This window comes from Mandrillus leucophaeus, unplaced genomic scaffold, assembly GCF_000951045.1.
Source record: "Mandrillus leucophaeus isolate KB7577 unplaced genomic scaffold, Mleu.le_1.0 Scaffold128, whole genome shotgun sequence".
NCBI lineage: Eukaryota > Metazoa > Chordata > Mammalia > Primates > Cercopithecidae > Mandrillus > Mandrillus leucophaeus.
Genome location: NW_012101209.1, coordinates 3,035,838 through 3,048,921, shown reverse-complemented (window position 1 = coordinate 3,048,921; position 13,084 = coordinate 3,035,838). Strand labels below are relative to the sequence as shown.

The following is a 13,084-nucleotide window of genomic DNA, read 5'->3' as shown; positions in this document are numbered from 1 at the left end:
GTTGTCTCTTCACTTTGCTGATTGTTTCCTTTGCTGTGCAGAAGCTTTTACACTTGATGTGATCCCATTTGTTCATTTTTGCTTTGGTTGCCTGTGCTTCGCGGGTATTTACTCAAGAAATCTTTGCTCAATCCAGAGTTCTGGAGAGTGTCCCCAAAGTTTTCTTGTAGTAATTTCAGAGTTTGAGGTCTTAGATTTAAGTCTTTAATCCATTTGGATTTGATTTTTGTATGTGGCAAGAGATAGGCGTGTAGATTCATTCTTCAGCATATGGATATCCAGTTTTCCCAGCACCATTTATTGAAGAGATTTACCCTTTCCCCAGTGTATATTTTTGGGATTGCTGTAAAAAATAACTTTACAGTAGATGTACGGATTTCTTTCTGGGTTCTCCTTCTGTTTCACTGGTTTGTGTGTCTGTTTTTATGGCAGTACCGTGATGCTTTGATTACTATACTTCTGTAGTATAATTTGAAGTCAGGTATTGTGATTCCTTCAGTTTTTTTCTTGCTCAGGATAGCTTTGGTTATTCTAGGTCTTTTCTGTTTTTATATATAAATAAAGATTTTTGTTTTCTGTTTCTGTGAGGAATATCATTAGTAGTTTGATGGGAATTGCATTGAATCTGTAGATTGCTTTGAATAGTATGGACATTTTAGCAATACTGATTCTTGCAATGCTTGAACATGGAATAGCTTTCCATTTTTTTGTGTCTTCTTCAATTTCTTTCTCCAGTTTTGCATCGCTTTCATTCTAGAGATCTTTCATTTCTTTAGTTAATTTCTAGGTATTTAATTTTATGTGCAGCTACTGTAAATGGAATTACTTTTTAAATTTTCTTTTTCAGGTTGTTCTCTGTTGGCATATAGAAATGTTAATGATTTTTGTATGATATTGTATCCTACAACATTACTGAATTTATCAGTTCTAATAGTTTTTTTTTGGTGGAGATTTTAGGTTTTTCTAAATATAAGATCATGTCATCTGCAAAAAATGATAATTTGACCTCTTCCTTTCAAATTTGGATGCCCTTTATTTCTTTCTCTTGTCTGATTGCTCTAGCTAGGATTTCCAGTACTATGTTGAATAATGTGGTAAAAAGTGAGCATCCTTGTCATGTCCCAGATCTTAGAAGAAAGGTTTTCAGTGTTTCCTCACTCAGTATGATACTAGCTGTGCGTTTGCCGCATATGGCTTCTATTATGTTGATTAATGTTCCTTCTATACCCAGGTTTTTTGGGAAGGTTTTTATCCTGAAAGGATGTTGAATTTTATCAAATGATTTTTCTGCATCTATGGAGATGAGATGATCATATGATTTTTTTTCCCCTTCATTGTGTTGATATTACGTATCACATTGATTTGCTGTGTTGAACCATCTTTGTGTCCCTGAGATAAATCCTATTTGGACATGATGAATAATCTTTTTAATGTGTTATTGAATTCAGTTTGCTAGTTTTTTGTTGAGGATTTTTGCATTAACATTAATCAGAGATACTGGCCCGTAGTTTTCTTTTCTTTTTTTTTTTTTGATGGGTCTTCCTGTGGTTTGGGTATTAAAGTGATATTGATTTCATACAACAGGTTTGGGAGTATTCCCTCCTCCTCTGTTTCCGAGAATCGTTAGAGTAGGGTTGATATTAGTTCTTCTTTAAATGTTTGATAAAATTCAGCAGTGAAGCCATCAGGTCCTGGGCTTTTCTTTGCTGGGAGACTTTTCATTAGAGATTTGATCTCATTACTTGTGATTGATCTGTTCAGGTTTTGGATTTCTATGTAGTTCAGTCTTGGTAGGTTTTACATATCTAGGGATTTACCCATTTCTAGGTTTTCTAATTGATCGGCATACAGTTGCTCATGGTAGTCTCTAATGATCCTTTAATTTCTGCAATATTGGTTGTAATGTCTCCTTTTTTTAATCTCTGATTTTATTTATTTGGACCCTCTCTCTTTCTTAGTCTGGCTAAAGATTTGTTTATTTTATCTTTTCAGAAAACCAGTTGATCTTTTATATTGTTTTCTTCATTGCAATTTCATTTATTTCTGCTCTGATCTTTATTATTTCATTTCTCCTACTAACTTTGGGCTTTGTTTGCCCTTTTCTAGTTTTTTAAGATGCATCATTGAGTTGTCAATTTGAGGTTTTTCTTCTATTTTGATGTAGGCATTTATAGCTATAGACTTCCCTCTTAATACTGCTTTCGCTGTATCCCATAGATTTTGATATGTTGTGTTTTCATTATCATTTGGTTCAAGAATATTTTCAATTTCCTTCTTAATTTCTTTATTAACCCACTGGTCATTCAGGAGCATATTCTTTAATTTCTATGTTTGTAGAGTTTCCAAAATTCCTTTTACTACTGATTTCTAGTTTTATTCCATTGTGGTCAGAGAAGATACATGATATTGTTTCAATTTTTTAAAAATGTTTTAAGACTTGTTTTGTGGCCTATCCTTGTTTTGTGGTCCTCGAGGAATGATCCATGTGCTGAGGAGAAGGATGTGTATTCTGTAGCTGTTGGATGAAATGTTCTGTAAGTATCTATTAGGTCCTTTTGATCTATAGTGCAGATTAAGTTCAGTGTTTCTTTGTTGATTTTCTGTCTAGATGATCTGTCCACTGCTGAAGGTGGGGTGCTGAAGTCTCAGGCTATTATTGTATTGGGATCTGTCTTTCTCTGTCTCTCTCTTTAGCTCTGATAACATTTGCTTTATGTATCTGGGTGCTCCAGTATTGGGTGTATATATATTTACAAGTGTTGTATACTCTTGCTGAATTAACCCCTTTATCATTATATAATGACCTTCTTTGTCTCTTTTTATAGTTTTCGTCTTGTACTCTATTGTGTCTGATATAAGTATGGCTATTCCTGTTCTTTTATGGTTTCCATCAGCATGGAATATAATTTTCCATCCCTTTGTTTTCAGTCTGTATTTGCCTTTACAAGTAAAGTGTGTTTCTTGTAGGTAACAGATTCTTAGGGTTTTGTTTTCTTATTCAGCCACTCTTTGTCTTTTGATTGGAGAGTTTAGTTCATTTGCATTCAGTGTTATTATTGATATGGACTTACCCTGCCATTTCGTTATTTGTTTTCTCATTGTTTTGTGGTCTTCTCTTCCTTCCTCTGTTTCTTTCATTGAAGGTGATTTTTCTCTGGTGGTGTGTTTTAACATATTGCTTTTTATTTTTTGTATATCCATTGTATGTTTTTAAACTTGAGGTTACCATGAGCCTTGCAAATAATATAACCCATTATTTTAAACTGATAACAGCACTGATTGCATAAACAAACAAATAAGCCAAAGGAAAGCTAATAAAAATTCTAAACTTTAACTTCATCTCCCCACTTTTTACCTTTTTGTTGTTTCTATTTATATCTTATTGCACTGTCTCTTGAAAAGTTATTGTAGTTATTTTTTATTGGTTCATCTTTTTGTCTTTCTACTTACATAAGTTGTTTATATACCATAATTACACTGCTACAATATTCTGTGTTTCTCTGTGTACTTACTATTACCAGTGAGTTTTGTACCTTCCGATTATTTCTTCCTCATTAATGTCCTTTTCTTTCAGATTGAAGAACTTCCTTTAGCATTTCTTACAGGACAGGTCTGGTGTTAATGAAATTTCACAGCTTTTGTTTGACTGGGAAAGTCTTCTCCTTTAGGTTTGAAGGACATTTTCTCTGGGTACACTACTCTCAGGTAAAAGGTTTTTTCCTTGACTTTAAATATGTCATGACATGCTCTCCTGGCCTGTAAAGTTTCCACTGAAGAGTCTGCTGCCAGATGTATTAGAGCTCCATTGTATGTTATTTGTTTCTTTTCTCTTGCTGCTTTTAGGATCCTTTCTTTATCCTTGAACTTTGGGAGTTTGATATTAAATGACTTGAGTTAGCCTTTGGGTTAAATCTGCTTGGTGTTCTAGAACCTTCTTGTGCTTGAATATTGATATTTTCTCTAGCTTTGAGAAGTTCTCTGTTATACTTTTGAATAAACTTCCTACTGCTGTCTCTCTAACTCCTTGTCTTCAAGCTCACTAATTCTTTCTTCTGCTTGATCATTTCTGCTTATTAAGAGACTTATACATTCTTCAATATGTCAGTTGCATTTTTCAGCTCCAGAATTTCTGCTTGATTCTTTTTAATTATTTCAATGTATTTGTTGACTTTATCTGATAAGATTACCAATTCCTTCTCTGTGTTATCTTGAATTTATTTGAGTTTCCTCAGCACAGCTATTTTGAATTCTCTGTCTGAAAGGCTGCATATCTCTGTCTCTCCAGGATTGGCCCCCTAGTGCCTTATTTAGTTTGTTTGGTGAGGTCATGTTTTCCTGGATGGTCTTGATGCTTGTGGATGTTTGTCAGTGTCTGGGCATTGAAGAATTAGGTATTTATTGTAGTTTTTGCAGTCTGGGCTTGTTTGTATCCATCCTTGTTGGAAAGGCTTTCCAAGTATTCAAAGGGACTTTGGTGTTGTGATCTAAGTTTCCAGTCGCTGCAGCTGTATCTGCACTAGGAGGCACCCTGTGCCCAGTAACACTGAAGCTATTACAGACTCTTAGAGGTACTACCTTGGTGGTCTTGGATAAAATCCAGAATTCTCAGGATTAGCAGGCAGAAGTTCTTGTTTCTCTTCCCTTACTGTCTCCCATATGGAGTCTCTCTCTCTTTTTCTCTCTATGTGCTAAGCTGCCTGGAGCTGGGGATGGGGTGACATAAGCACCTCTGTGGCCACCACCACTGGGAATGTGTTGGGTCAGATCTGAAGCTAGCACAGCACTGGGTCTTGCCCAAAGCTCATTGTAACTACTGCCTGGCTACCACCTATGTTTGCCCAAGGTGTAGGGCTCTACAGTCAGCAGGTATCAAAGCAAACCAGGCTGGTGACCTTCCCTTCAGGGTGGCAAGATCCCCCAGGTCATAGTCAGGTCCAGAGATGCTGCTATCCAGGAGCCAGGGCCTGGAGTCAGACACCTTAGAAATCTACTTGATGCTCTATTCTACTGCAGCTGAACTGGTGCTGATACCACCAGACAAAGTCCTTCCCACCCTTCCTTCCCCTTTCCCCAGGCAGAGGGGTCTCTCTCCATTTCCACCACTACCCCCGGCCCATGGGAGGTACTGCCTGGCTACTGCCAGCATTCACTTAAAGCCCAAGGGCTCTTCAGTCAGCTTGTGGTGAGTGCTGCCAGGCCTGGGACTCACCCTTCAGGGCAGCGGGCTCTCTTCCAGCCCAGGGCAGGTCCAGAAATGCCACCCAAGAGCCAAGACCTGGAATCGGGGACCACAAGAACCTTCTTGGTGCTCCTCCCCACTGCGGCCACGCTGGTACCTAAGCGATTTTTGGTTCTTATGAAGGTGCTTTTTGTGTAGATCGTTATCACATTTGGTGTTCCTCAGGGGAGAATGAACAGTGGAGGCTTCTACTTGGTCATCATGCTCCACCTCCTCTCCAACATAGTTTTTTTTACAGTATATCTGAATAATATGTCTTGTCTTTATTACTGATTTTATTGTACTGATTAAAAATGATAACCTTCACAAGTATATAATTGTTTTTTATACCAAAGTATTGGGAAGTAAGCATTTGGTGTTCTGGTGCTTCAAGAGATGAAATGGAAGCCAGATAGTTGATTTTGATGTATCTCTTGTTATGACCAAATTTATACATGTCATTACTCCAAAAAGTACTAGCAGCAAATAATGAAATGATTTCATGGCATGTATAAATGGTGTCAAGTCAAATGGTAACTCTGAGAACTCAATTAAAGATTATCTGAGGGAAGAAAACAATGCTTTTCTCTTTTTATGGCACATCCACAGGACCATAGTTCACAAGCCACAAAAGTCATTTGAAAAAATGTCCTATGAGACTTGCCCTTCACAGCAGTCTCTCAGTTCCTGGCATTTCACATTATTGGAACAGATATGACATTTTACATTCTTTTTGTTTCATGTGTGTCTGTAGTCCTGCTGTTCGCATGGTGGTCTAGCATGGCAGGAAGCTTTAGTGAAGCAGCTAAGAGGGCAGGCTCTGGAACTTCTTAGCTGTGCAGTCTTGGGCAAGTCACTTAACTTGGCTCTGTCTCTTCATCATCTACAACAGCAGTCCCCAGCCTTTTTGGCACCAGGGACTGGTTTCTTGAAAGACCACTTTTTTCCCACAGAACTGGGGGATATGGGGTGGTTTCTGGATGAAATGGTTCCACCTCAGATCATCAGGCATTAGATTCTAATGAGTGCACAACCCAGACCCCTCACATGCTCAGTTTGTAGATTCTACAAAGTAAGAATAGAGGACTCACCTCTTAGAATTGTGCAAGTTAAGTTATTTAATTCTTATTAAAATATAGAGCACAGTTTCTAGCACCAAGATAGCACTTAACAAAAGTCAGCTATTATTATAGTAGACAATGAGTAGCTACTGAGTCAATAAAAAGAATGAGGTCCACCGTCATGTAAATAGGCATCATCCGTCTTAATTTGGGTTCACATATTAGAGGTAAGTGTAACTTCTGATTTTCTTTAAAACATTTCATTGAAGAATATAGCCTTTTTTTTATTTCAGATGCTGTCTTCGCAGGTGCCATGCCTACAATGGCGTCAAGCTGTCTACACTTCATCCCATTGTGAATCATCCACATTATGAAGATGCAGACTTGAGGTTGGCGGCTGATGAGTATTTCATCAAGACTCACTTGGTGACTCCCAATTCTTAGGAATTGGAAAAATTTTTACACACACACACACACACACAAACTCATCTGCATTTTCATGCTGGAAGTTAAAAAAAAAATGACAATAACCATCCAGAAATGACAATATATAGCTGTTGCCTCTGGAGCAAGCAGACCTCTGAAAACTGAAAAATGCAAAAGCCAGTTTTTCCCAAAGTGACAAATGTGTCACATATTTATGATGTGTGTGTGTATTCCAGTAAAACTACTAGGTAGTTGGAACAGGAGATAGGATGGATTTTACTCACAGCCATGGTTTGCCAACCCCTGCTCTACATCATAAGTCCCACTCTGATTTAAGAAATGATTTCTAGATCTTACTGGTGGCCAATGACTAGCCTTTTGTGACAGGTAGAAAAAGTACATGAAAGTTACTATTATATATTACGTGCTTTCATGAAAATTTTTGCTAGCCAATTATGAGAACTCTAGTTTCCATTGATGTCTAAAAGTTTTGCTTTCCTTAAATGGCTGCTTTAAAAAATTATTTTGGTTATTCTAGTAGTTGTCAGTATAATCTTTTTTAAAAGTGGGTTTTTGGCCTATTGTTAGAGGCAAATGTTTAAATTATTTAAAAGTTTTAGGTCTGCTGTCTAGGAGCCAGGGTTTGGAGTCAGACACCTTAGAAATGCACCTGATGCTCTCTCTGTTCTACTGCGGTGAACTGGCATGGAAACCACTGTGGTGACTGAGCATCCCATATGCTTGAAATTCTAAGCAACATCCAATGCATAAGTGATAGTTTGTCAGGATTTTGTAAGAACTCCCACTACGGTCAAATCACCTGTTGTACCACATTTTGGTGACCATCCCCATTTCTCAAGATTCTGTGAAGGTGCTTTTCCTACCTGTTCTGACACCCTGGATGCCCATTGTCTAAGTGTTCTACTTGATACACTCAGTTTCAATTCATGTGTTTGTCAGAGCTTCTTCAGATGAAATTAAGCATTGAAAGATATGTTTTCACTACATTCAGTCTCTGTCAGAATATATTCTCTGAAAACTTTGTGAATTATGAGAAGAAAATGTTATATCCTAAGCTGCTCTCTGCCACCCAGTACAACTTTAGACTATTTTAAACACTAATAAGCAGTATATGCATAATTAAAATTGCCATAAGTTTCATTACATTCAAAATATAAGTAGGAATGTGGAAACTGCCATCCCCAAAATAGTTGATGCTGTTTCGAGTCATGTATATCAGTGTTCCACCCAGTGAGTATTGAGATTTCAACTTAGTAAGATTTTTTTTCAGTCTACTCTATTATCATTCATTTTAAAATCTTTTAAACTATTGTTTAAATTTAAAGGGCCTGGACAAAAATAGTTTATTCTACGTATAGTCGAAAATCTGCCAAAGAAATAAGAGATAAATTATTGGAGTTACATGTGAATTATTATGTTTTAGAAGAGGCATGGTGTGTTGTGAGAACTAAGTGAGTATTAACCCTATGCTCTCTGATATGGTATATTTTTAAGCAACAAATGTTTCACTTTATTACAGTAGTCCTGATTCTTTAAGAGATTTTAGTTTAAACTCATTAAAATATTATCCTGGTATCGTAGTTTAAATTATTTCATCTAGAGAAGTAAAATTATACTATCAATGAAGTAGAAATTAATTCCAAACATTATAGTATATTTTAACATCCTGATTTTTCAATTTAACATCTTCTACTTAGCTTTTTTCATAATTTTTGAAATATGAAAATTTTTATTAGATATCTAAAATATGGATTTGAATTTAAAACACAGTGAGATATTAGCATCTTGTACCATAGCTGAGTTGGATTTGTAAGACTTAAAAGAAAAGTGACAAAACCCAAAATGCCATAATAAGAAAAACATCCTAAGGAAAACATAATAAGAACAATTAAAATTTTTTAATTTCTGAATTTTGAATCTCTAAAAGTCATAAAATTCTAAGATGTGTAATGGATCTTTTGAGGCCTTTGTTTAGGCTCCTAAGCAGAGATATTAGCTCCTGCACATGACAGGAAATTCAGGCACATTAATTGTCTCCTAGAACAACACTTTGGTAATCAGAAGAACAAAACAGGTTCTACAGTCACTTCAATATATCATTTACAATGTGCAAAAGGTTTCAGAGATGCAAACTAAAATGAGAAAGTATGACCAACACTGAAAAAAAAAATAAGTTAACAGAAACCAATTCAAGTAGGTCCAGATGTTGGATTTAGCAGCCAAAGACTGCAAAGTCAGTATTACAAACACATTCAAAGGCTTAAGAAAAATATATTAAATAAATTAAAAGAAAACATGGTATCCATGAGTGAAGAGATGTGGAATCTCAGCAGAGAAATAGAAATACTCCAGCCCCCATGGGAATTCTAGAGCTGAAAAGTATAGTAAATGAAATGAAAATTATTTAAATGTACTCAACAGTTTTGAGATGAAAATAGAATATTTGAACAGAAAATTTAGTGAATTTGAAGATAAGAGAGAATAGTTAATCAAAAGAACAGGAACCAAAAAGATTGAAAAATAACCAATGTCACAGACCTGTGTAACATTAAGTAGTTCAACACATGCATAATTTTAATATTAGATGTAATGAAAAAAAGAACATGAAGGAAAAAATATTGAAGAAATGTTGGCCAAAAATTTCTCAAGTTTGATAAGAGCTACTAACTTAGAGATCTGCTAAGCTCAACAAATCCAACTGGGTTAAGCCCAAAGAAAACCAAAGCAAGGCACATTATAGTCAAAATGGTAAAATCAAAGATAAAGAGAAAATCTTGAAAATAAGAGAAAAAAATGATATGCTATATAAACATCTGACTTCTCAACATAAATAGTGGAAATTATCAGACACTGGAATGGTAATTCAAAGTGCTGAAGAAGAAAAATCAAGAATTCTATATTTAATGAAATTATCTTTTAAAAATGGAGGCCAAAAATACATTTTTCAGATCAAAAAAATCTAATATAATTTGTTGGTAACAGATTTATACTTCAAGATGGACAAGAAGTTCTATCAGCTGATGAGAAATGATGCCAGATGGTAACTCAGATATACAAGAAATACCGAAATGCGCTGGAAATGGTAAATATGTGGATATTAATCACTATACATTTTTCTTCTCTGAAAATCTTTAGAAGACATTATTTAAGGCAAAGGTGATACCATTATATTTTTTACTTCATGACAGAAATTAAATATACATGACAGTAGCACAAAAATTGAGTAAATGGAAATGTATGATTTACTAGAAATAACCCAATTTAAATGGTAAGTAAATCATGATATGTTAAAGATGCTTGTTGTCATCCCTAGCAAAACCACTCAAAAAATAAAACAGTGGGGGCAAAAAGAGCATAATGGCAAGCCTAGACATGGATGAACCTGGATACATTAAGTGAAATCAGTCAGCCACAGAAAGATGAATAGTGCATGTTGTCACTCATGTGGAAGCTAAAAGAAGTAGCTCATAGAAGTAGAGTAGAATTGTGGTAGTTAGAGTCTGAGTGGGAAGGGTAAGGAGGAGAAGAAAATAAGGAGAGGTTGGCTAAGAGATACAAAATTAGAGATAAATAGAAGGAATAAGTTCTAGTGTTCTCTGCCACTTTAGAGTGAATATTAGTTAACAGTAACTTATCGTATATGTCAAGAAAGAACAGGATTCTGAATGTTCCCAGCACAAACAAATGGTAAACATTTGAACTGATGGATATCCTTACCCTGATTTATCATTACACTTCGTAATTATGCATTGAAATATCACTCTATACTCCATAAATATGTACAAGTATTACTTGTCAACTAAAAATAAAAGGGGAAAAAGCCTAAACATACAACCAGCTTAAGACCCAGCAATTGTACTGGGCATTTTTTCGCAGACAGATGAAAAGTTGTGTTCACACAAAATTCTATAGAAAAATGTCTACAGCAGCTTTATTTGTAATAGCCTAAACCTGAAACAACCCAGATGTTTTTCGCAAGGTGAATGGTTAAATAATAGTGATCTGTTCTTACCATGGAATACCGCTCAGCAATAGGATCAAACTATTGATACACTCAAGATCCTGGATGAATCTCCAGAGAATTGTTTGAATGAAGAAAAGACAATCCCCATAGGTTACTTAGTGTATAATTCCGTTTATGTAACTGTCTTCAAATGACAAAATTATAGATGTAGATAATGATTTGTGGTTGCGAGGGGCTAGGGTGGGGTGGGAATGTGAGGAAAGTATAGTATGTGTGGCCATACAAGGGATCTCTGTGGTGATGGAAATGCTCTCTATCGCCATTCTATCAATGTGAATTATCTGGCTGTGATATTATGCAAATATGCAAGATGTTACCATAGCCAGGGACGCTGTTTAAAGTCTATACAAGAACTACTTGTATTATCTCTCACTTAATGTGGATCTCCAAATGTCTTGAAATAAAGTTTTTTTAAAAAAACAAAAGAGCACAATAGCAAGCCTATATCAAACCATATCAGTAATTTCAAAGTGAAGGAGGACTAAATTCTTCCAAACAAAAGGCAGAGACTGGCAAACTGAATACAAGAGCAAAACCTATCTATGGGCTGCCTGCAGAGGTGCACTTTAAATACAAATATGTATATTGGCTGAAGGAAAAAGAATGGAAAAGATACCACGTGAGTAAACATTAGAAAGCTGAAGTGAAAAATATATAAATATCAGATAAGATAGATGTTAAGACAAAGAATATTACTAGAAACGACTATGTTTTATAATGCAAAATAGTTCAGTACAGGAGAAAGATGTAATAATTTGAGTGCATATGAACTTAAAAGAGAATTTCAAAATATGTAGAGCAAAAATTGACAGAACCCAAAAGGCAACAAACAAGATTAAAATGGAATTATAAAAATCACTCAGTCCAAAATAAGGCAGAAGAAGTGGGAAAGGGAGACAAAGATCAGACGGAACAAAGAGAAAGCACCGAGAGTATAGACTTAAATCTAACCATATCAATTATCATATTAAGTGTAAATGGACTTGTGGTAGGCTGAATAATGAGCCCCCCACAATGGCCATGTCCTAATTCCCAGAAATTGTGAATTACGTTACATGGAAAAAGGAAATTTGCAAATGTGATTAAATTAATGCTCATGAGATGTGGAGATTATCCTTATTATCCAGGTAGGAGAAATGTAATCACAAAGTATAAGGAGGAGGTAAAAGAGTAAGAGATCAAAAAGGTGATATGATGGTAGAAGCAGAAGTTGGAGTGATATAAGGCCACAAGCCAAGGAATGAGGCCAGCTTCTAGGAGCTGGAAAAGGCAAGGAAGTGGATTTTCTTCTCGAACCTCCTGAAGGATTGGAGTCCTGCCAATACCGTGATTTTAGACTTATGAGCTCCAAAATTTGAAAGAGAATAAATACATGTTGCTTTAAGCAACTGTTTGTGGTAATTTGTTATAGCAGCAATAGGAAACTAATATAGTTCTAAACACCACAAATGAAAAGCAAGAATTGTCAGATTGCATAGCAAAGCAAGACCCTACTATAGGCTACTTTCAAGAAATTTATTTAAATATAAAGAAACGAAGAGGTTAAAAGTTAACAGATAGGAAGAGGACATGTGATGCTACTACTAGTCAGTGAAAACTGGTGTGGCTGTAATAACATCAAAGTACATTTGAATGCTAAGAATATTATCAAGATTAAACAAGGATTTTTAAATGAAGGGATTTATATTTCAAGAGAATGTAGCAACCCTGAACATTTATGCACTCAGATAACAGAGCTTCAAATATATGAAGCACAACTGATAGAACTTTAGGAAAAAATAGACTAATCTACAGAATAGTTAGAAATTTTAATAGTCTTCTCTAAATAATTTGTAGAATAAAAAGAAATTTAGCAAGAATACAGAAGATTTGAATAACGCCATCAACCAATATGACCTAATTGACATTTGTAGTACACACCACCCTAGAACAGCAAAATAGACATTCAAGCACACACAGACTATTTATCAAAAAAGACCAGTTTCTAGGCCACAAAACAAGTATTGACACATTTAAAATACTTTAGATCATGTAAAGTACAATCTCTGACTACAATGAAATTAAGTAAGAAATCAGTAACAGAATTCTATGTGGAAATTCCCTCAAATGTTTAGAAACTAAGCAATACACTTCCAGGTAATCCATGGTCAAGAAGAAACAAAAGGAGGGTGAGTTTCAACGTATTTTGACCTAAGGGAAAATGAGAACACCATCCCGCTATTTGTGGGATGCAGATACAGCAGTAGAGAGATTTGTTTTTATGTTGAATGCCTATAATAGAAAAAGAAGAAAGGCCTCATATCAGTCACTCGGCTTCACCTTAAGGAACTAGAA

General features: G+C 35.4%; 1 pseudogene; it reads left to right on the top strand.

Annotated features, from left to right (window-relative positions):
* The window catches only part of LOC105533750, a 136,287-nt pseudogene that overhangs the window by 119,098 nt on the left and 4,105 nt on the right, over positions 1-13,084 (top strand).